The sequence below is a fragment of the Protopterus annectens genome, chromosome 6.part0 (genome assembly GCF_019279795.1).
Source record: "Protopterus annectens isolate FY-2018-M chromosome 6.part0, PAN1.0, whole genome shotgun sequence".
Lineage (NCBI taxonomy): Eukaryota > Metazoa > Chordata > Ceratodontiformes > Protopteridae > Protopterus > Protopterus annectens.
This window is the reverse complement of record NC_056737.1, coordinates 1,165,299,191-1,165,325,285: the sequence shown is the minus strand read 5'-3', so window position 1 is coordinate 1,165,325,285 and position 26,095 is coordinate 1,165,299,191. Positions and strand designations below refer to the sequence as shown.

Sequence of the window (26,095 nt, the reverse complement as noted above, 5' to 3'; positions counted from 1 at the left end):
TCAGTGTGGGGAAAAGCACTAGATGAGTGATTACTGCTCTTTGAATTCTTACATGAATTTATATTTGTGGCAGTTATCTTAAAAATCACTCCTAAGAGTGATACATTCTGCTCTTTGTGAAAATCACAATGGTGTAGTTTTACTAAAATGACACTCGATATAAAACCAAACAAGCACGACAGCACATACTCAAAAGGCTACAGCATCAGCAGTTTCTACTGTGATCCATGTATAAGACTGTAAGCTGTTTCCACAAAAAGTCTGAACTAAGCAATTTAAATTTTCTTTCTCACTTTAATAAGTCCAATTTAAACTATAGTCCACCCAAAGGAACTATGCACAAAATACCCACAGATGTGTACTGGCTATCTCTTTCTGGGTGGCAATTTAGTGCAACAGAAATCATTAAACAGCCAGCAGTACAAAAATAGTATCATGCTTGTTACAACTGTGTCTTTGAGAAAATGTCTGACAGCAAAAAAAGGATTCTGGGGAGTTGGATTTAAAGTTCCCCCTGCTTTCACTACTTATCTAAACATCAAAGTACTGTTTCCTGACAGCTGTTAAAACAGGACCTACAGTAAATCCGAAAGGCAAGGGCACAGCAAACTAGATGGGCCACTTATTCACAGGTGAAGCCTCTGTCAGTGTCTTTATGACTTCGAAGGATGGATCTGCAATCATTAAACTACCACCTGCCTGTACAGCAGAAAGAAGAAGCCAGAGGTACATTATAATACAAGATGCTTAATGCACATTTGGACAATAAATTTCTAATGCATCTTTTCTCCTTAATATACACGGTTTATTTTTCTTTATTTTTTTTTTAATTATGGATAAAAACATGACAAGATTACCTTAGGACAAATACTCTAGGCGCATTTGCTTTACCAAAGACATTATGCATGCTGGTAGAGAAGTAAAAGTCGATAGGTGCAGTAACGCAAAACACCAGAACCAAGAATCCATCGACTAATTTCCAGTAACTGTTTTATTATCTCGTTCAAGGTGTTAATAATGATAAGCCTATCCCAGCACACTACAAGTGTAAGATGTGAACATAGTCCCGATTCGGATGACTCCATCATCTGGACGGACAAAAACGGTACAATTCTGAGAAATAGAAAACTTACTACCTGCACATTTCTTAGCTCTAGGAAGAAATTAAAGACCCCAGTGAAAACCTACGTGGGCACAACAGAGCATGCAAACTCTGCAAAGATGGCTTTCAGTCTAGAAAACAAGTACTGTCAAGCAAAAGCTCTAATCAACTGTGCAATCCATAAAACTAGGTGACTCTAAAATAAAAAACAGATGCATCCCTACAGCACAAGGTGATTCATAAGGGGGATCACTCCATAACAGGTTCACTCTCCCCACTAACCCAATTTAGCACTTTTATTTGGAAAATGCTTGCACAGAAATGCTAGTGTTCAGTGCTGAAGGGCATCACATGCCGACTACATAACTATGTCTAAATGCTTGTCTTGAGTGCTGACATGCATTACATGCTGATTACATAACTATGTCTAAATGCTCGGGTTCATGCGGACTACATAACTATGTCTAAATGCTCGTGTTCAGTGTTGAAGCACATCACATGCTGACTACATAACTATGTTTAAATGCTCATGATCATGCTGACTACATAACTACATCTAAATGCTCGTGTTCACACTGACTACATAACTATGTCTAAATGCTCGTGTTCAATGCGGACTACATCTAAGTGCTTGTTTTCAGTGCTGACTACATAACTGTGTCTAAATGCTCGTGTTCAGTGCTGACGCACATCATATGCTGACTACATAACTATGTCTACATGCTTGTGTTCATGCTGACAACATAATGTCAAAATGCTCGAGTTCAGTATTGACTACATAACTATGTCTAAATGCTCATGTTCAGTGCTGACACGCATCACATGCTGACTACATAACTATGTCTAAATGCTCATGTTCAGTGCTGACGCACATTACATGCTGACTACATAACTATGTCTACATGCTCATGTTCATGCTGACTACATAACTATGCCTAAATGCTCGTGTTCAGTGCTGACTACATAACTATGTCTAAAAGCTCGTGTTCAGTGCTGACGCGCATCACATGCTGACTTCATAACTATGCCTACATGTTCGTGTTCATGCTGACCACATAACTATGTCTAAATGCTCATGTTCAGTGATGACTACATAACTATGTTTAAATGCTTGTGTTCAGTGCTGATGCACATCACATGCTGACTACATAACTATGTCTACATGCTCGTGTTCGTGCTGACTACATAACTATGTCTAAAGGCACATGTTCAGTGCTGATGCACATCACATGCTGACTACATAATTACATCTAAATGCTCGTGTTCAGTGCCGACGCACATCACATGCTGACTACATAACTATGTCTAAATATTCGCTTTCACTGCTGACTATATCTGAATGCTTGTGTGTTCAGTGCTGAGTACATAACTATGTCTAAATGCTCATGTTCAGTCTGAGTACATAACTATGTCTAAATGCTCATGTTCAGTGCTGACTACATAACTATGTCTAAATGCTCGTGTTCATGCTATGTCTAAATGTTAGTGTTCAGTGCTGACGCGCATCACATGCTGACTACATAAGTATGTCTAAAAGCTCGTGTTCAGTGCTGACTTCATAATATGTCTAAATGCTCGTGTTCAGTGCTACCTACATAACTGTCTAAATGCTTGTTTTCAGTGCTGACTACATAACAATATCCAAATGCTTGTCTTCAGTGCTGACGTGCATTACATGCTGACTACATAACTATGTCTAAATGCTCGTGTTCAGTGCTGACTACATAACTATGTCTAAATGCTCGTGTTCAGTGCTGACTACATAACTATGTCCAAATGCTCGTGTTCAGTGCTGACTACATAACTATGTCTACATGCTCGTGTTCAGTGCTGACGTGCATTACATACTGACTACATAACTATGTCTAAATGCTCGTGCTCATGCTGACTATGTCTAAATGCTCGTGTTCAGTACTGATGCGCATCATATGCTGACTACATAACTATGTCTACATGTACGTGTTCATGCTGAACACATTATGTCTAAATGCTTGGGTTCAGTGCTGCCTACATAACTATGTCTAAATTTTTGTGTTCAGTGCTGACTACATAACTATGTCTAAATGCTCGTGTTCAGTGCTGACACGCATCACATGCTGACTACATAACTATGTCTAAATGCTCGTGTTCAGTGCTGACTACATAACTATGTCTAAATGCTCGTGCTCAGTGCTGACACGCATCACATGCTGATTACATAACTATGTCTAAATGCTCGTGTTCAGTGCTGACTACATAACTATGTCTAAATGCTCGTGTTCAGTGCTGAAGTGCATCACATGCTGACTACATAACAATGTCTAAATGCTTGTCTTCAGTGCTGACGTGCATTACATGCTGACTACATAACTATGTCCAAATGCTCGTGTTCAGTGCTGACTACATAACTATGTCTAAATGCTCGTGTTCAGTGCTGACGTGCATTACATGCTGACTACATAACTATGTCAAAATGCTCGTGTTCATGCGACTATGTCTAAATGCTCGTGTTCAGTGCTGACGCGCATCACATGCTGAACACATAACTATGTTTAAATGCTTGGGTTCAGTGCTGCCTACATAACTAAGTCTAAATGCTCATGTTCAGTGCTGACACGCATCACATGCTGACTACATAAAGTACAGTTTTGTACCTACCATAAATGTAGATGTTCGAGGATCCACATTGCTGCAGTCATAACCTGTGGGTAGTCCGCTGTCCTCGGTCGGCCCGAATACCAAAGTATTAGGCTGGCGTCGGTCATGGGCGCTCAGTTCTGACGTCAGTGAGCCATGGTATTAAAGCGCATGACCGACGTCATATCCTCAGTCTTTTCTTGCCCCAGATGTCAGAAGGCCCTAAAAAGAAAGGCCACAGCCAAAAACAGAAAAAAAAAAACACCCTCCAAAACCCATGTACAAACAACATCTACAACCCAAACCATACAACCACTCCAAACTACAGAGGGGAAGGAGGGAGGGTAAACTGGACTGCAGCAATGTGGATCCTCGAACATCTACATTTATGGTAGGTACAAAACTGTACTATGTTCTTCATCTCACATTGCTGCAGTCATAACCTGTGGGTAGAATCCCAAAGCAAAGGTAAAAGGAGGCTGGCAAAATCATAAAGCATTGGGAGCTGCTAATAAGCCCTGTAAGACTGCAGTGGCAAATCCAGCCCTAGATTTGGAATAAAGAGGGAGATGGTAATGTTTAGAAAAAGTGTGCACTGAACTCCAAGTAGCTGCTTCCAAAATATCTTTAGTAGCTACCCCTTAAAAAAGCAGTAGAAGTGGCAGTAGCCCTAGTGGAATGAGGTCTGATTCCAGCCGGAATCTCCTTACCATGATGAGAATAACAAAAAGCAATACAATGGCCAATCCACTTAGAAATAGTTTGTTTTGAAACGGGTTTCCCCTGAGAGGCCAAAGCAAAAGAAACAAATAACTGTTGAGACTGTCTGAACCCTTTAGTCCTGCTCAAATAATAACGCAACTGCCTGTGAATATCCAAAGTGTGCAAAATTTTCTCCCCTTTATTTTGGGGATCGGCATAAAAAGTAGGCAAATGAATAGATTGGTTCAAGGCCACATTTGAAACCACTTTAGGCATAAAAGTAGGGTTAGTACGCAGAGATACCCTATCCTTATGAAAAATCAGGAAGGGTTCAACTGCCACAAGAGCCTGTAATTCAGATACCCTTCTAGCAGACGTAATGGCCAACAAAAAAGCAGTCTTCCAAGACAAAAACTTTAACTCAGACGTAGCTGTAGGTTCAAAAGGAGGTAAAGTAAGTTTTTCCAACACAAAATTGAGATCCCAGGAAGGAGTAGGAGCTCTACGCGGGGGTCTTATGTTCTTTGCCCCTCTAAGGAATTGCTTAAACAAAGGATGAGAGAATAATGGTGGGTCACAGTCATAGTGAGCAGAAATGGCTGCAGCATGAACTTTTACAGAGGAGAAAGACAAACCCTTGTCTAATAATTCCGTAAGATATTGAAGAGAAACACTCAAATCAGGCCTGGAAGCATCAAAGCTCTTTGCTTTGCACCAAATTAAAAATCTCCTCCATTTATCAGCATAAACTTTCCTTGTACTAGGCCTTCTGGCCTCCAAAATAACATTCAAAACTTGTTGAGGAAGCTGCGACCCTCCAGGTTCTAGAACAGAATATGCCAGGCTGTTAGATGCAGGGACTGAATCCTGACATTGAGGAAATGATTGCCTGCCTGAGACAAAAGGTGTGGGATTGAAGGCAAAGGCCAAGGAGGCTCCCGTACTAAACTCCTCAGCAGAGGATACCAGTGCTGTCGAGGTCAATCTGGAGCTATTAGAATCATGGAGGGCTTGTCTTGTCTGACCTTCAAGAGCACCTTGGGAAGGAGAGGCAGAGGAGGAAAGGCATAGACGTGAAGATTGCTCCAACTGAATGATAGAGCATCCACTTTCCAAGCTGTTGGATGAAACATCTTTGTGCAAAACTTTGGCAACTGGAAATTTAGTGAAGAAGCGAACAGATCTATGTCTGGAGTCCCCCATATCACTGTCAACTGTCAACTGTGGAAATACATGAGGATCCAATTTCCACTCGTGGGGATCCACCATCTGTCTGCTCAAAACATCTGCTAAGAAGTTCTGTGCTCCTGTCAGAAACCTTGCCTGAAGAGTGAGGTGCAAACTGAGAGCAGTCTCCCACAAAATCATAGCTTGCCTGCAAAGAGGGTACGAATGGGTTCCCCCTTGCTTGTTGATGTACCACATGACAGTTGTGTTGTCTGTTTGAATCAACACTTGTCCTGGGTGAAGTAGATCCTTGAAAGCCATCAATGCAAATTGGACCGCTAACATCTCCTTCAAGTTGATATGTAAATGTTGAAGTCTGGCAGGCCACGTGTCTTGAACCCATTTTCCATTGAGGTGAGCTCCCCAAGCCTTATCCGAGGCATCTGTCGTTAAGATCTGACTCGCCTCTAGTCGGGTCACAGAGAGTCCCTTGTTTAGGTGACATTCCTGAGCCCACCACAAAAATTCCTTTTGAATGCAAGGTATCATCTGAATGAGTGTCCAGATCGTGGCAGTGTTGCGTCCATACATTTTTGAGATACCATTGTAGCTTCCTCATATGCAGTTTGGCATTGGGAAGCACCAGAATACAAGATGCCATGAACCCCAAGGCTTGAAGGACTGTCCTTGCAGTCAGCCTGGACCGTAGAGACAATTGTTGGAAGTAAAGTGAAAGGTTTCTTTGTTTGTCCAGGGTCAAAAAAGCCATCTGAGAAGCTGTATTCAGTCTCACACCCAGAAAGCACATTTCCTGAGAGGGTACTAGACTGGACTTTGTTTCATTCACAGAATACCCTAGGCACCTTAACACTGCCATAACATACTGTAGATGGCAAAGTAGCTTGTTTTTGTCTTGAGCAAGAATCAGGCAATCGTCCAAATAAGGATAAATTTGAATTCCTCTTAACCTTAAGAAGGCTATTACTGGAGCCAGAACCTTCGTAAACACCCTGGGCGCAGTAGATAAGCCAAAGGGCAATGCAGAGAACTGATAATGTAAAGTCCCAGCCCGAAAACACAGGAATCTCCTGCAACTGGGCCTGATAGAAACATGAAGATAAGCCTCTTTGAGATCCAGAGTTACCATCCAGTGATCTTTGCCCAACAGAGGCAGAAGTTGTTGCAACGTCAACATTTTGAATTTTGGAATGTCCAGGTATGTGTTGAGGATAGATAAATCCAAAATTGGCCTCCAAGTGTTCCCTTTCTTTGGTACAAGAAACAGGCGAGAATAAAATCCTAGGCCCACTTCTGACGGAGGGACCTGCTGTATAGCCCCCATTTGAAGAAGTAAAGAAATTTGTTTGTGAGCCTCTACCCTTTGCTGAGGAGGAACGTCTGGCATGCCTTTGAAAGGAGGCAATGTGTGGAAATAAAACTTGTAGCCTCGGTCTATAATGTCCAACACCCATTTGTCCTGGGTGACTAAAAGCCAGTTTTGCTTGAAGAGTGCCAACTTTCCTCCCAAAGGAGCTGCCAGACAGGAAGGACTTGGCAGCTGAAGATGCAGGTCATTGGGCCTGTTTACGAAAGGACTGGCCCCTGCCCTCACCTGTAGATTGTGCAGGGGAACTCCACGTTCTAGGCCGGAAAGTACCCTGAGCTCTGCCCCTACCACGTCTAGATCTACCCCTAGACTGTAAATCAGAAGAAGGATAAGCCCATCCCTTAGTAGGCCAATTCCTGCTAAACTTAGGGGGCTGCACCTGCAAAAAATCTTTAACAGTCTGCATAGACTTAGCCTTGTCTTCCATTTTCTTTAAGACAGACTCCGCAGGAGTACCAAACAAAACTTCAGACTGCAAAGGAGCATCCAAAATTCTAGCTTTAACATGCTCTGACAAGTTCTGATCCTTAAGCCAGGCGTGCCTGCGAATAACTGATCCAGTGGCAGCCACCCTGGAAGAAGACTGTAAAGCATCGAAACCACACTGCAAAGAATGCTTACCCACCTGATCAGAGGCATGAACCAAATCCTGTAATTCCTTACACTCTATGCCCTCTGCCAAAGCATCTACCTTAGATTTTAACTGAGTAAGGAGAAAACTCTGGTACTTCAACATATGAAACTGGCAATTCAAAGCCCTCATTGCTAAAGTGGAAGAGGTATACACTTTTTTACCCCACCTATCCAAAGCTCTAGAATCTTTATCCATAGGAACTGGATTCTTTACAACAGAAGCCCTGACCCCCTTAGGTCCCTGGCTAATAGTTTCTGGGTCAGCCCTTGGGCTCTTATACAGATATTTATGAGCCTCTGGCACTCTGTAATACCTATCTGGCTTAACAGGCAGGAGGCAAAGAGTCTGGATTAAGAGAAGCCTCAGAGAAAACATCCTGAACAACATCCAAAACAGGAGGTATAGCCAAAGGCCGATGTTGTGGTAAAAACAAAAATTCCCTAAGCCTCTTTTGGGAATCTGAGAAATCCTGACCTTCCCATTTAAAATGCTCCCTCATAGAATGCAGGGTTTCTGAAAAAGAAAAATCCTCTGGAGGGGAAGCAGAAGGACTAGAATCCTCTGCGTCTGAATCAGAATAAGGAGGAAAATCCTGAATGTCTTCAGCCGAAGACTCTGAGTAATCTGAAGCCTGTTCCAAACTTTCCACCTCTGGCTCCACCCTAGGCCTCTTATCTGGAGGGGGCATAGAACCCCTGATTAAGGAAATCAAATCTTCTGCCATTTTAAGCATGTGTTTTTTAGGCACAGAACCTGCAGAACTAGGACTGACACCTGAGGAAGGCAAACCAGGCCTGACCTTGGAAGGTACCTTAGAGACAGAAGGAGAAGGCCTAACCACCTTAGGCAAAGAGGGGAGTACAGCAACCTGAGAGGCCCCCTCAGCCTGACCTGACTCCTGAGAGGCCACATCTTGCAAAATTAACGGCTCCCCCTGAGACTCAACTGAAACCTCGGCTGGATCTACAGATTCCACCGTAGTTTCTAAAGAACCGGCGTCCGGAACGGACGACTCATCCTGCTTGGACCTTAACGACTTTTCCTTGCGCTTCTTAGCGGTAGCGGGCGTCGGAGGATCCGACGGCATATTGTAATTACACCGCTTACCGAAGACAAGCCTAGCGCAATCTAACCTACGTTTAATGGTGCGCTTATTAAATCTAGCACAGAAGCGACACCCGACTACGTTGTGCTCAGGCCCCAAACAAGGAATAGAGAGAGAGTGGTAATCCCTATGCGGTATCTGTTTCCCACAAGAAATACAATTATTCACTTTTTCTGACATCCGGAATTAACTGAGGCAAGAAAAAACAAAAATATTCCCCAACGGGGTACTTAGCCCAACTTGGTTTCGGTCTGAAACTCAGAATACGAAAATTTCAGAACGCCGAACGGCACTTGCAAACGCTGCTTCTGCTTCGGACCATGCGGCAAAAAAGACTGAGGATATGACGTCGGTCATGCGCTTTAATACCATGGCGCACTGACGTCAGAACTGAGCGCCCATGACCGACGCCAGCCTAATACTTTGGTATTCGGGCCGACCGAGGACAGCGGACTATCCACAGGTTATGACTGCAGCAATGTGAGATGAAGAACATCTATGTCTACATGCTCGTGTTCGTGCTGACTACATAACCGTCTAAATGCTCGTGTTCAGTGCTGACTAAATAACTATGTCTAAATGCTCGTGTTCAGTGCTGACTACATAACTAAATGCTCGTGTTCAGTGCTGACGCGCATCACATGCTGACTACATAACTATGTCTACATGCTTGTGTTCATGCTGACTACATAACTATCTAATTCTTGTGTTCAGTGCTGACGCACATCACATGCTGACTACATAACCGTGCTTAAATGCTCGAGTTCAGTGTCAAAGCACATCACATGCTGACTTCTTAACTATGTCTAAATGCTCGTATTCATGCTAGGTCTAAATGCTCGTGTTCAGTTCCGATGCGCATCACATGCTGACTACATAATTATGTCTACATGCTTGAGTTCATGCTGACTACATAACTATGTCTAAAGGCACACGTTCAGTGCTGATGCACATCACATGCTGACTACATAATTACATCTAAATGCTAGTGTTCAGTGCCGACGCACATCACATGCTGACTACATAACTATGTCTAAATGTTCGCTTTCACTGCTGACTATATCTGAATGCTTGTGTGTTCAGTGCTGAGTACATAACTATGTCTAAATGGTCATGTTCAGTGTTGACTACATAACTATGTCTAAATGCTCGTGTTCATGCTGACTATGTCTAAATGTTAGTGTTCAGTGCTGACGCGCATCACATGCTGACTACATAAGTATGTCTAAAAGCTCGTGTTCAGTGCTGACTTCATAATATGTCTAAATGCTCGTGTTCAGTGCTACCTACATAACTATGTCAACATTTTCGTGTTCAGTGCTGACTACATAACAATGTCTAAATGCTTGTCTTCAGTGCTGACTACATAACAATGTCTAAATGCTTGTCTTCAGTGCTGACGTGCATTACATGCTGACTAAATAGCTATGTCTAAATGCTCGTGTTCAATGCTGTCTACATAACTATGTCCAAATGCTCGTGTTCAGTGCTGACTACATAACTATGTCTAAATGCTCGTGCTCATGCTGACTATGTCTAAATGCTCGTGTTCAGTACTGACGCGCATCATATGCTGACTACATAACTATGTCTACATGTACGTGTTCATGCTGAACACATTATGTCTAAATGCTTGGGTTCGGTGCTGCCTACATAACTATTTCTAAATTTTTGTGTTCAGTGCTGACTACATAACTATGTCTAAATGCTCATGTTCAGTGCTGACACGCATCACATGCTGACTACATAACTATGTCTAAATGCTCGTGTTCAGTGCTGACTACATAACTATGTCTAAATGCTCGTGTTCAGTGCTGAAGTGCATCACACGCTGACTACATAACAATGTCTAAATGCTTGTCTTCAGTGCTGACGTGCATTACATGCTGACTACATAACTATGTCTAAATGCTCGTGTTCAGTGCTGACGTGCATTACATGCTGACTACATAACTATGTCTAAATGCTCGTGTTCATGCGACTATGTCTAAATGCTCATGTTCAGTGCTGACACGCATCACATGCTGACTACATAACTATGTCTACATGCTTGTGTTCATGCTGACTACATAACCGTCTAAATGCTCGTGTTCAGTGCTGACTAAATAACTATGTCTAAATGCTCGTGTTCAGTGCTGACTACATAACTATGTCTAAATGCTTGTGTTCAGTGCTGACGCGCATCACATGCTGACTACATAACTATGTCTACATGCTTGTGTTCATGCTGACTACATAACTATCTAATTCTCGTGTTCAGTGCTGACGCACATCACATGCTGACTACATAACCGTGCTTAAATGCTCGAGTTCAGTGTCAAAGCACATCACATGCTGACTTCTTAATTATGTCTAAATGCTCGTGTTCATGCTATGTCTAAATGCTCGTGTTCAGTTCTCATGCGCATCACATGCTGACTACATAATGTCTACATGCTCGAGTTCATGCTGACTACATAACTATGTCTAAATGCTCGTGTTCAGTGCTGACTACATAACTATGTCCAAATGCTTGTGTTCAGTGCTGACTACATAACTATGTCTAAATGCTCGTGTTCAGTGCTGACTGCATAACTATGTCTACATGTTCGTGTTCATGCTGACTGCATAACTATGTCTACATGTTCGTGTTCATGCTGACTGCATAACTATGTCTAAATGCTCGTGTTCAGTGCTGACTACATAACTATGTTTAAATGCTTGTGTTCAGTACTGATGCACATCACATGCTGACTACATAACTATGTCTACATGCTCATGCTGACTACATAACTATGTCTAAAGGCTCACGTTCAGTGCTGACACACATTACATGCTGACTACATAATTACATCTAAATGCTTGTGTTAAGTGCTGACTACATAGCTATGTCAATGATAGTCTTCAGTGCTGACGTGCATTACATGCTGACTACATAACTATGTCTAAATGCTCGTGTCCAGTGCTGACGCACATCACATGCTGACTACATAACTATGTCTACATGCTCGTGTTCATGCTGACTACATAACTATGCCTAAATGCTCGTGTTCAGTGCTGACTACATAACTATGTCTAAATGCTTGTCTTCAGTGCTGACGTGCATTACATGCTGACTACATAACTATGTCCAAATGCTCGTGTTCAGTGCTGACTACATAACTATGTCTACATGTTCGTGTTCATGCTGAACACATATCTATGTTTAAATCCTCGGAATCAGTGCTGCCTACATAACTATGTCTAAATTTTTGTGTTCAGTGCTGACTACATACCTACGTCTAAATGCTCGTGTTCAGTGCTGACTACATAACTATGTCTAAATGCTTGTGTTCAGTGCTGAGGCGCATCACATGGTGACTACATAACTATGTCTACATGCTCATGTTCATGCTGACTACATAACTATGTCTAAATGCTCGTGTTCAGTGCCGACTACATAACTATATCTAAATGCTCGTGTTCAGTGCTGACTACATAACTGTCTAAATGTACGTGTTCAGTGCTAACGCACATCACATGCTGACTACATAACTATGTCTACATGCTTGTGTTCATGCTGACAACATATCAAAATGCTCGAGTTCAGTGTTGACTAGATAACTATGTCTAAATGCTCATGTTCAGTGCTGAGGCGCATCACATGCTGAGTACATAACTGTCTAAATGCTTGTGTTCAGTGCTGGCTACATAACTGTCTAAATGCTCGTATTCAGTGCTGACGCACATCACATACTGACTAAATAACTATGTCTACATGCTCATGTTCATGCTGACTACATAACTATGTCTAAATGCTCGTGTTTAGTGTCGAAGCGCATCACATGCTGAGTACATAACTATGTCTAAATGCTCATGTTCAGTGCTGACTACATAACTATGTCTAAATGCTCATGTTCAGTGCTGAAGTGCATCACATGCTGACTACATAGCTATGTCTAAATGCTCATCTTCAGTGCTGACGTGCATTGCATGCTGACTATGTAACTATGTCTAAATGCTCGTGTTCAATGCTGACTACATAACTATGTCCAAATGCTCGTGTTCAGTGCTGACTACATAACTATGTCTAAATGCTCGTGTTCAGTGCTGACGCACATCACATGCTGACTACATAACTATGTCTACATGTTCGTGTTCACGCTGAACACATAACTATGTTTAAATCCTCGGAATCAGTGCTGCCTACATAACTATGTCTAAATTTTTGTGTTCAGTGCTGACTACATACCTACGTCTAAATGCTCGTGTTCAGTGCCGACTACATAACTATATCTAAATGCTCGTGTTCAGTGCTGACTACATAACTGTCTAAATGTATGTGTTCAGTGCTAACGCACATCACATGCTGACTACATAACTATGTCTACATGCTTGTGTTCATGCTGACTACATAATATCAAAATGCTCGAGTTCAGTGTTGCCTAGATAACTATGTCTAAATGCTCATGTTCAGTGCTGAGGCGCATCACATGCTGACTACATAACTATGTCTAAATGCTCGTGTTCAGTGCTGACGCACATCACATGCTGACTACATAACTATGTCTACATGCTCGTGTTCATGCTGACTGCATAACTATGCCTAAATGCTCGTGTTCAGTGCTGACTACATAACTATGTCTAAAAGCTTGTGTTCAGTGCTGACGCGCATCACATGCTGACTACATAACTATGACTACATGCTCATGTTGACTACATAACTATGCCTAAATGCTCGTGTTCAGTGCTGACTGCATAACTATGTCTACATGTTCGTGTTCATGCTGACTGCATAACTATGTCTACATGTTCATGTTCATGCTGACTACATAATTACATCTAAATGCTTGTGTTAAGTGCTGACTACATAGCTATGTCAATGCTAGTCTTCAGTGCCGACGTGCATTACATGCTGACTACATAACTATGTCTAAATGCTAGTGTTCAGTGCTGACGCACATCACATGCTGACTACATAACTATGTCTACATGCTCGTGTTCATGCTGACTACATAACTATGCCTAAATGCTTGTGTTCAGTGCTGACTACATAACTATGTCTAAATGCTTGTCTTCAGTGCTGACGTGCATTACATGCTGACTACATAACTATGTCCAAATGCTCGTGTTCAGTGCTGACGCGCATCACATGCTGACTACATAACTATGTCTACATGTTCGTGTTCATGCTGAACACATAACTATGTTTAAATCCTCGGAATCAGTGCTGCCTACATAACTATGTCTAAATGTTTGTGTTCAGTGCTGACTACATACCTACGTCTAAATGCTCGTGTTCAGTGCTGACTACATAACTATGTCTAAATGCTTGTGTTCAGTGCTGACGCGCATCACATGGTGACTACATAACTATGTCTACATGCTTGTGTTCATGCTGACTACATAACTATGTCTAAATGCTCGTGTTCAGTGCCGACTACATAACTATATCTAAATGCTCGTGTTCAGTGCTGACTACATAACTGTCTAAATGTATGTGTTCAGTGCTAACGCACATCACATGCTGACTACATAACTATGTCTACATGCTTGTGTTCATGCTGACTACATAATATCAAAATGCTCGAGTTCAGTGTTGCCTAGATAACTATGTCTAAATGCTCATGTTCAGTGCTGAGGCGCATCACATGCTGACTACATAACTATGTCTAAATGCTCGTGTTCAGTGCTGACGCACATCACATGCTGACTACATAACTATGTCTACATGCTCGTGTTCATGCTGACTGCATAACTATGCCTAAATGCACGTGTTCAGTGCTGACTACATAACTATGTCTAAAAGCTTGTGTTCAGTGCTGACGCGCATCACATGCTGACTACATAACTATGACTACATGCTCATGTTGACTACATAACTATGCCTAAATGCTCGTGTTCAGTGCTGACTGCATAACTATGTCTACATGTTCGTGTTCATGCTGACTGCATAACTATGTCTACATGTTCATGTTCATGCTGACTACATAACTATGTCTAAATGCTCGTGTTCAGTGCTGACTACATAACTATGTTTAAATGCTTGTGTTCAGTGCTGATGCACATCACATGCTGACTACATAACTATGTCTACATGCTCGTGCTGACTACATAACTATGTCTAAAGGCTCACGTTCAGTGCTGACGCACATTACATGCTGACTACATAATTACATCTAAATGCTTGTGTTAAGTGCTGACTACATAGCTATGTCAATGCTCGTCTTCAGTGCTGACGTGCATTACATGCTGACTACATAACTATGTCTAAATGCTCGTGTTCAGTGCTGACGCACATCACATGCTGACTACATAACTATGTCTACATGCTCGTGTTCATGCTGACTACATAACTATGCCTAAATGCTCGTGTTCAGTGCTGACTACATAACTGTCTAAAAGCTTGTGTTCAGTGCTGACGCGCATCACATGCTGACTACGTAACTATGACTACATGCTCATGTTGACTACATAACTATGCCTAAATGCTCGTGTTCAGTGCTGACTGCATAACTATGTCTACATGTTCGTGTTCATGCTGACTGCATAACTATGTCTACATGTTCATGCTGACTACACAACTATGTTTAAATGCTTGTGTTCAGTGCTGATGCACATCACATGCTGACTACATAACTATGTCTACATGCTCGTGCTGACTACATAACTATGTCTAAAGGCTCACATTCAGTGCTGACACACATCACATGCTGACTACATAATTACATCTAAATGCTTGTGTTAAGTGCTGACTACATAGCTATGTCAATGCTCGTCTTCAGTGCTGACGTGCATTACATGCTGACTACATAACTGTCTAAATGCTCGGTTTCATGCTGAATACATAACTATGTCTAAATGCTTGTGTTCAGTGCTGACGCTCATCACATGCTGACTACATAACTATGTCTAAACGCTAGCGTTCAATGCTGACTATATCTGAATGCTTGTGTTCAGTACTGACTACATAACTATGTCTAAATGGTCGTGTTCAGTGCTGACTACATAACTTATGTCTAAATGCTCGTGCTCATGCTATGTCTAAATGTTAGTGTTCAGTGCTGACGCGCATCACATGCTGACTACAAAAGTATGTCTAAATGCTCGTGTTCAGTGCTGACTTCATAATATGTCTAAATGCTAGTGTTCAGTGCTGCCTACATAACTATGTCAAAATTTTCGTGTTCAGTGCTGACTACATAACTATGTCTAAATGCTTGTTTTCAGTGCTGACTACATCTAAATGCTCGTGTTCAGTGCTGCCTTCATAATATGTCTAAATGCTCGTGTTCAGAGCTGACGCACATCAAATGCGGAGTACATAACTGTCTAAATGCTCGTGTTCAGTGCGGACTACATCTAAATGCTTCTGTTCAGTGCTGCCTACATAACTATGTCTAAATGCTTGTGTTTAGTGCTGACTACATCTAAATATTTGTGTTCAGTGCTGACTACATAACTATGTCTAAATGCTCGTTTTCAGTGCTGACGCACATCACATGTTGACTACATAACTATGTCTACATGCTTGTGTTTATGCTGACTACATAACTATGTGTAAATGCTTGGGTTCAGTGCTGACAGACATCACATGCTGACTACATAACTATGTCTACATGCTTGTGTTTATGCTGACTACATAACTATGTCTAAATGCTCGTGTTCAGTGCTGACACACATCACATGCTGACTACATAACTATGTCTACATGCTCATGTTTATGCTGACTACATAACTACGTCTAAATGCTAGTGTTCAGTGCTGACGCACATCACATGCTGACTACATAACTGTCTACATGCCAGTGTTTATGCTGACTACATAACTATGTCTAAATGCTCGTGTTCAGTGCTGACTACATAACTATGTCTAAATGCTCGTGTGCATTGGTGACACGCATCACATGCTGACTACATAACTATGTCTACATGTTCGTGTTCATGCTGACTACAAAACTATGTCTACATGCTCGTGTTCAGTGTTGACTACATAACTATGTCTAAATGCTCGTGTTCAGTGCTGACTACATAATGTCTAAATGCTCGTGTTCAGTGCTGATGTGCATTACATGCTGACTACATAACTATGTCTACATGCTTGTGTTCAGTGCTGACTATATAACTATGTCTAAATGTTCGTGTTCATGCTGACTACATAACTATGTCTAAATGCTCGTGTTTAGTGCTGACATGCATCACATGCTGACTTCCTAACTACACCAAGCCCTTGCACCAGTCACTTCATCCCTGACTATTCAGTGAGCACAATTCACAGCAATCAATAAACTTACAACATTAAAAAGATAAGCAATATTTATTTGCATTTGTTGACCACTGATATTCAGCTGAGAAATCCCCATTTTAATTGAAGTCTTCAGGAGAAAAAATGCTCAAATGTTAAAGTACATGAACTCAATATACACCAAGAACAACTGTAAAATTATGAGGTAACAAAATATGATTCAGTGAAGTGAGAACTTGGACAGTAATAATTATCATATATACACAATCAGTACTCATTTGATAAAGTGCATGTTAGTTACTTGAAATCAAAGTAGTACGAAAAATACATGACGACTGAATCGGCTTTCACAGAATAAGCGACAAAGAGCAACACATAGGTTCATAGGCTGATACCAGGCTATCTGCCCTAGGGCATTTATAAGCCTAGCCAGATATGTTTTGGCTTTCGCCACCCTTTTAGATTAGTTGACTGTGCCTCTGTATAGTAGGTCACAGAAGGGTAGCCCTTTTAAGCTTTGTTTACTGTACCCTCTGTCAAGCAGTGACACAGAAGAGATCCCAGGGGTAAACTTACGATCTCCCATCCATTCGTTAAGATCAGTCTTGAAGAGGGTCAGTGAGGGGCTCTGCCTGACATGGATTTGGATTTTGTTCCAGAGTGAGGGGAGCCTCTGGGATATGAATCTGTCCCTCCAGCATGTCCTATTTATTTCTGTGCTGAGGTTCAGGTCCCTGGAGCGTGTAGCTCTAAGGGATTTAGATTTCCTGAGGTGAAGCATGTCCATTACTTCTGGGTTGGACATGGCTTTATACGTCAGACACATCGCCTCTGAGTAGGCGGTACGCAACTGAGTAGAGCTGGAGTTTCTTTAGCCGAACTGCATAGGGCATCTGTTTGAGACCCTTGATCCTCTTGGTGAGATACTTTTGGGGTCTTTCCAGTTGCTGAAGGTGTCGGGTAAGGTACATCCCAAACGGGGCACTGTACTCAATTATGGGCCTGATAAGTGATGAGTAGAGGGGCACAATGACCTCTCTTGATCTAGGATGTGAACCCTTTCATGATAAGGTGGGCTATATAGAAGGTCTTTCTAACCACTTTGGCAACGTGATTGTCAAAGGAGAGATTGCTATCTACTTGGGTCCCCAAGTCCCTAATTACTTCTTCCGTACTTAATGGATTACCACCTATGTGGTAATTTGTAGACACTTTGTTTTTTCCAAAGGGGACGACTATGCACTTTTTGGCATTTAGCTTTAGGCCATGGCTCTGGCACCAGTTATCCATCTCTGTGAGACCATTTTGGAGGATGCTTGTGTCAGTTGGAGAGTCTATTATAGCACCCAGTTTGCAGTCATCTGCGAACTTGGTCAGCCACAGTCCACCCGTGTTAGCCTGTACCTTGGAGAAATATATACCGAACAAGAGAGGTCCCAGGACTGAGCCTTGTGGGACACCACTTGTAACTGGTTTAGAGTCTGACATGGCACCTGCTATTCTGACCATGTGGGTTCTAGCCCTGAGCCAGTTTGTAACCCATCTTGTGACATAGGGGTTGATATTTAAGCTGGTGAGCTTATTTATGATGCCCGAGTGGGGTATTGTGTCAAAGGCCTTTGCGAGGTCCAGGAAGACTGTGTGGACTACCTTCCCTTCATCTATGGCTTTGGTAACTGTTTCAAAGAAGTCGACCAGGTTCAAGAGGCAAGATCTGCCCTTAATGAAGCCGAATTGGGTAGGATCCAGTGTCTGGAGGTTCCCAATGTCTTTGTTTATGATTTCCATGATGATACGTTCCATAGCTTTGCAGACCAGGCTAGTCAGGCTTATAGGGCGATAGTTTCCGGGGTCTGTTGTGGCACCACCTTTGTGGAGTGGGACCACTGTTGCTGTACACCATTCCTTGGGAACATATCCTGTAGTAAGGCTGAGACTGAACAGTGACTATATGAGGGTTTAGTTCTTCTTGGAGCTCGTGTAAGATGCAGCCCGGGACACCATCTGGTCCTATTGATGCTGTGTTTTTAGCTTTGGAGAGGGCAGCTCTCACCTGTGCATCTGTGATCTCAGGAAGGCTACACTCTGTTGGGATAGACATTTGCTCTTTTGGGGGGGGGAGTTTGCACTGAACCTTTCTGCCAGGATGTTGGCAATGTCTGTGGGTTCAGTGAATTTTATGTCATTTTGCACCAACTCAGAGCATATCTGGGATTTGCCTCCCAGGTTTCTGACATAACTAAAGAAGGCCTTGTGATTATCTTTAGTGTCTTGTGCAACTTTTCTTTCAAAGCTGGCCTTAGAAGATTTTACGAGGGATCGTAGTTTCTTGCTATTACTGATCAGTGACGCCTTCCCTTTTTGGGATTTTGCTCTGTCATGTAGTAGCTTTCTCCTTCTGTTGTACAGCTTATTTATGGCCGGGGTCCACCAGACAGGTCTCCTGCCTTTGGAGGAGTGAGTCTTGGTTTTATTTGGGATAGTATGCTCCATGCATTCCTGTAGGTGTCCATAGAATGCTTTTGTTAAGAATTCTGCATTTTGGGCTGTATTGTCCACTGGCCCGAGGGCTTTGAAGGATTCCACCTCAGTTTTGAGAAGTGTGAAGTTTGCTTTTGAGAAGTTCTTCACCGTGGTTTCCTTGGCTAGGGGTGGGGACAGAATATGGATGTCCAGTGAGATTTGTTTATGGTCTGATCTTACCAATGAGGGGTATACCTCTAGTGTGGAACATAGAGACCCCATGTTGGTGATGACCAGATCCAGTACGTTTTCCTCTCTTGTGGGAGTGGTGACCAGTTGTTCCACAGCATTTGAGTTTATAAATTCTAGGAACCGTTGGGCGAGGGTGTTTGGGCTTGAGTAGTTTTCCCAATCGATGTTTGGGTAGTTGAAGTCACCCAATATAATAGTGTTTGGAGAGACCTTCATATTCTCCAGTGTTCTCAGGAAAGCCGAGTGAGGTTCCTGTGTTTGGGAGGGTGGCCTGTAGCAGGCTACAAACTGAAAGGCAGTTTTGCCCACTGTTAGTTGCACATGGATGGTCTCTGAAGCTTCGTGCAGTGCCACTAGCCTGGAGGTGTGGGTATCTTTGATAAATATGGATACTCCTCCTTCCTTTTGTGGTGTGGTCCGAGTTTTGGGGCCGGAAAGCATGGTATGAAGTATAGCCTGGTAGTGCTGGGGTGCTCTCGGGAGCCTTGAACCAGGTTTCTGTTACTGCACAGATATCGATATTCTCCATACTGAGGAGAGTCTTGAGTGCATGCATCTTGAGGTTTAGACTTCTGGCATTGAGCAGCATTACCCTTAGCTTTTTTTCTTTGTGTTGTCTATGGGGGTGGGTTTGTCTTTAGAGCCTTGCCTAAAAAAGGCACTATGGGGGAGGCAAGAGCCTTAGCCAGTATTCGAAAACCCAGAGGTGACAGGTGCAAGCCGTCCCTAGCGAAGCAACGTGGCTTGTCAAGCATGTCATCCCAGGCTGACAGACACTGGATCCCCTTTGAATGACACCAATACTTTAGCCAATTGTTAAAATTGATCATTTTGTCTTTATACTGTGGCATCATTCTTGGTGAGGGTAAGATGCTACTCAAGGTCAGGGTCATACCGGCCTGGGCTACATGATCAAAGAGCTCCTGTACGTCTTTTTTCATGTAGTCCAGGGAGGTGCATCTCAGGTCATTCACACCAGCATGGACAATGACGGAGTCATACTTGTACTTGCTTTGGAGTGACCCGAGTGCTTGTGTTATGTGGCGGATCCTGGCACCCGACAGGCAGCTTACAGTGACCTTCTTGTTCAGCCTGGTGAGTGGGACGTCAGTGTGTCTGACAATAGAGTCACCTATTACAAGTGTATTAGGTGTGGTGTTTAGCCTTAAGGGCTGTGACTGTGTGGCACACTGACTTTGTGAGCTATGTGCTACGTGGATATTGTTCCGTGGTAGGTGTTGCTTGGATGTCTGCTTTGGAGGTCTCTGCTGCTTAGGCAGATTTTTATTTAGAGCCTCCGAGTATGTTTTTGTGTGTTTATGTGTTTGGTTTGCTGATGCGATAGGTCTATGTGAGACTGGATTTGTGGTGTATGTGGTTACCTTCTCCTCCTGACAGGCTGTGCCAGTATTGGGTTGAGAGAGCTTAACCTCCAGTTTGGCTATATAGTTGCATCTCTCACATATATTTGAGCTTGTTGGGAGGAGGAGAGGGTGGTCTGTATACACAAGGCAGTTGTAACATTGCCTCAAGATTCCCAGATTCACCAGCTGGACTGGAGAGTAAACTCGAAACTGACCTTTGGACATGCCTGAATAATATAGGGAACTACTTATTGACTGATCAGAAAGAACCAATAGGGAGCACGTGCTTTGAAGGAGTATAAGAGGATGTAGTGCTTTAGTTTGTGTTTACCTATGAGATTACTTATACGAGCAAGTGCAGGGCTTTAGAATGAAAATAGAGTGCTTACTTTGAGATTTAGAGCAGTTCTAAGGGAAAAGATTTAGAGCAGTTCTAAGGGAAAAAGTGAAGAGTAGACTTTGTGGAGCCGGGAATAGTTTAAGCGGCACTGCCCAACGCTGCTCTGTGCGCAAGACCGTGCTAAAAGAGTGCTGCAGGGTTTTAAGAGATAGAGATCAAGGAGTTTAGAATTGACCCAAAATGGCCTATAAAACTACAGCTTCTAGGCAGTAACCACCCCTACAGGGACAGGCAGGCTGTTCAGTGTTAACCACTGCCACTGGTGAACACAGAGACTTCCCTTTAGTCCAAGCAAGCACTGGCCTCCAAGAAACTTACAAACAGTTCAGATCAGCAAATCTGTAACTGAACTTTCTTAAATTTCAAAAAGTGGGAAAAAAGCAAGATTTTTTTGTTTTTTTTTTTCTTTTTTGTTTTAGTTTAAAGGTAGCAGAGATACACAAATAGCAAAATAATCACAACAGTGCAACAAATGAACCCACATTTGAGTGCTAGACCAAAGTCAGGTAAAATGCAGTTTTAAGAGAAAAAAAACAATTTTAAATTAAGTGCAACACAGGAAATGCAGTAAACAGGCTCTAAGTGTGTTCTAAATACTGTTTCTAATACAGATATAAATGTTAGCATGCTGGAAAACGCCGAAAAGTAGACGGCAAAGCAGTAATTCTTAACAAAAAAGCAGAAGAAAATAATCTCAAAAGTGGCTCCTTTCTCCTCTCAGCGTTTTCTCCCCTTGGTAGGTGCTTCAGCAACAACTAACAAGCCTGGAAAGATGCCAAAACCACGAGGCAGCAGGGTTTTAAGAGATAGAGATCAAGGAGTTTAGAATTGACCCAAAATGGCCAATAAAACTACTAGGCAGTAACCACATCTATCTAATACATATGCTGCAGGTATATAAAAGCATTTAAGCATGCCCAATACAAAGACTAGCAAAGAAGCATTACTTAATAAACCTGTATTACTACAAACAAGGTATCACAAGTTATCAGAAAGTCAGTTTATAGTTAATAAAGATGCGTGGAACACAGTTTCAATAACAAGTGACAGGGTTCTAACTCACTACACACTGACAATTCCACTGCACCTACAGACATTTTTCAAAGACATATTAAAATCCTTCTTTTTGGGGATATAGCTTAAAGCATGATTAAGCTTATTCAAAAGTCTGCTAAAGTACACCAAAAAGTGGAAATCTCTTGATTTATTTTTTAATTTTGGGGATTTGTATTCCCTGTCCAGTTAGAAGTTTTACACACACACTAACTGCAATGCATTACCAGTGTATCAGGTAAAAGGGGACAAATGGCAGTGTACAAGCATATATGAACAAATGTCAGCTGAATTACTTCAGCTGCTGATTGTACTCTAGTTCAAGCTGTGAAGGACTAAGCAATGGAGTGTTTCTACTATAAAGTCCTGCTGCAAATCTAGCAGTCCTTGGTTTATGGAATACTGGAGACTGTAATTTTTCTTTTTGCTTTAATGTATGAAAATAAAAGAGATGAAAGTTTAAGTACAAATTAGCAGTAGATATAGCACCCTGTGAGCGGAATGACTTTGCTCTAGGTACACTAACTAGGTTTTGATTGCTTTTGTTCACAGCATTTTTTTATACATTTTTGCAACTTTCATTCATAAAGAAAGTAGAAGGGAGTGGTCCTGGTTCCAGGCCCTAAAGGACCCCAACAGTAACAGCCAGTGGTTGTGAGACAGCACCATTCTTGTCAGCATGATTAACAGCTTTCTTCCAAACAGCGTTTGAACCACATGGTAGCCCCTCAGTCATGACGGGCCCTGCATGATCCGCAGTACCGACTACTTTGGAGAGACAACGGATATGCCAACTACGGCTGACGTGGCCATGAATGCATTCTAAAACACTGAGTAGAAAAAGACTGACATAACAATCACGGCTGACTTGGCCATGAATGCACTCAAACACTGAGTAGACTAATATCAGTGCCATGGTTGACCTTGAAAACCATGATGTGAATTCAAGAAAAGATTGTATTTTGTTTAGATGTTGAAATGGTTGTGAGTGAATGCTTTTTCCTTGAAAGTTTTGTTAAGGAAGTCTAGTACTTAATGTTACTGGTCAATAATTACTTAATGCAACTGAGGTTCCTCCTTTATGCAAATCCAGACAGAATTAACACTCGAACATCATTTATTAAAAACAGACCACTTTCATCCCTTCTAGTTACACCTCCTGACGTGCATTAAGCACCTGCCATGTAAAAGCACAGCCCACTATTTTTATTTAAGACCCATTCCTCTTCATAAGCATCAGCTTATCAATCCTCTCAGGGTTTTGGAAGTCCTGTTGTAGCACTATAAATTTCTACAGCCATACTTTTCCTCATAATGCAATTTGACAAGGTATACACTTTCTACTACTAAACTAGTAAATACTGTTTAGTAACACAAAATGATCATCTACATAAAGCAGACTTTATACTGTATCTAATGTCACCTGTAGAGAATGTCATATGCATTTCCTCTCTCTAGTTATTTCACTTACAACTGTTGAAGCTTGTATGCATTATTTAAGTAATAACCCATGCCTGGGTGTGGGTAATGCTGGATTTACCCACGGATGGTGTGGTTTGGTCACGAGGGCAAAGCCCGAGTGGCCAAAGACAACTGTAGTTAAATCCAGCATTACTGACACCCAGAAGTGGGTTACTGCTATTATACAATGACATTATTTAAGAAAAAAAATACTTTTCTTAAATAATGGCATTGTATAATGCCTCCGTGCTGCCCTTCCGCAGCTGTCCGGTATCCTGGAGCAGTTCTGATGTACTGTGCATGGGTATGCTTATGCAGTACATCAGAGCTGTATGGAGAGGAAGCAATGGAGAAAGGAAGATCTCCATAGCTTTTTTTTAAGATATCTCACTATGTTAAAAGTACAGTTGTGTACACTTACCATAAATGTAGATGTTCAAGTGTATTCACTGTTGCAGTCATTACATTTGGGTTATCTGCTTGCAGGTAGCCCTCAGTCGGCCTGATTAACAAAGTCTTGGGTCCTGCGTCAGTTGCTGTCCCTTCTTCCATGACGTCAGGGATATAAAACATGCAGCCAACGCCATTACATCAGTTTTTCTTGCCCCAGATGTCAGGTGCCCCCCTAATGGGGAGCAATTAAATATAAAAGTACAAAGATATACCGGCAACAAAAAAGCAAATATATCAAAAAGGCTTTTAAGCATAGTAAAGGAAAGTAGAGGTGTAGTCAAAAGAAGTTAGGGGGCTGGAGGGAGGGTAGCCAGGACTGCAGCAGTGAATACACTCGAACATCTACATTTATGGTAAGTGTATACAACTGTACTATGTTCTTCGTGTTTCACTGTTGCAGTCATTACATTTGGGTAGATTCCCAAAGCTATGGTTGGGAAGAGGAATTTAGATAGCATTAGGGCCAGCTATAAGGCCCTGCAAGACTGCAGTGGAAAAGCCAGCTCTGGATTTAGAGAAAATTGGCAAATGATAATGCTTGGTGAAAGTATGTACAGAACTCCAGGTAGCAGCTTCTAGGATGTCCCTGGTAGGGATGCCTCTGAGAAAGGCTGTAGAGGTAGATGCAGCCCTGGTGGAGTGAGGTCTGATCCCCTGGGGGATAGGTTTTCCATGATGCTTATAGCAGAAATTAATGCAATGGCTTATCCATTTAGAAATGGTTTGCTTTGAAATAGCTTTCCCCTCTGCCCCTGCAGCAAATGCCACCAGCAGTTGTTCAGATTTCCTTTGAGGTTTAGTCCTGTCCAAGTAGAATCTAAGTTGCCTGTGCACATCTAAGGAATGCAGTATCCGTTCCCCTTTATTCTGTGGATTGGGAAAGAAGGTTGGCAAATGAATGGACTAATTAAGAGCCACACTGGATACCACCTAGGGCATGAAGGATGGACTGGTTCTGAGGGACACCCTGCCCGCATGAAAGATGATGAAAGGCTCTGCATGCTTTGGAACAGGATTCCAATCTACATTAGGCAGAGCCCCTCACTAACACTCTTCAAGAGAAACCTTGACGAGTGGATGGGAAACAGAAAATGTACCCCGGGGATTACTGCAGTGGCTCTGCTGGACAGAGGCACAGGGAACTAATGGTTCTGCTGGACTGAGGCACAGGGAACTAATCTAAGGGGGCAGCGAATGCCAACACATTCTGGCTAGGCTTACAGATGCCCTCGGGCAGACAGCCTAGTACTTACCTACGAACCTACGAACTGCCATAAGGGCCTGTAATTCAGATACCCTTATAGCTGAAGTGATTGCTAAAAGGAAAGCTGTTTTACAAGAAAGAAATTTTAAGTTTGCAGTAGCAGCTGGCTCAAAAGGAGGTAGAGTGAGTTTCTCCAAGACAAAGTTAATGTCCCAGGCTTGGTTTGGAGCTCTCCTGGGTGGTCTCAAATTTTTGGCCCCTCTGAGCAACTGCTTGAGCAGTGGATGAGAGAAGAGGGGAGGTTATGTGGTATAATGAGCTGAAATGGCTGAGGCATGGATTTTAATGGAGGAAAAAGGCAGGCCCTTGTGAAGCATCTCAGTTAAGTATTGTAAAATCTGAGGTAAATTGGGTGCTGCTGTGCTCATCCCTTGAGATTGGCTCCAGGCACAGACTCTTTTCCATTTTTCAGCATAAGATTTTCTAGTACTAGGCCTCCTTGCCTCTAAAATATCCATCAAAGGTTTGCT

At 42.3% G+C, this 26,095-nt stretch overlaps 1 protein-coding gene across 1 annotated transcript in view; it reads right to left on the bottom strand.

Moving 5' to 3' along the window:
• PSMD14 (proteasome 26S subunit, non-ATPase 14) overlaps window positions 1-26,095 on the bottom strand; it is a gene marked incomplete at its 5' end in the record, with an annotated part of 1,148,793 nt that overhangs the window by 319,166 nt on the left and 803,532 nt on the right.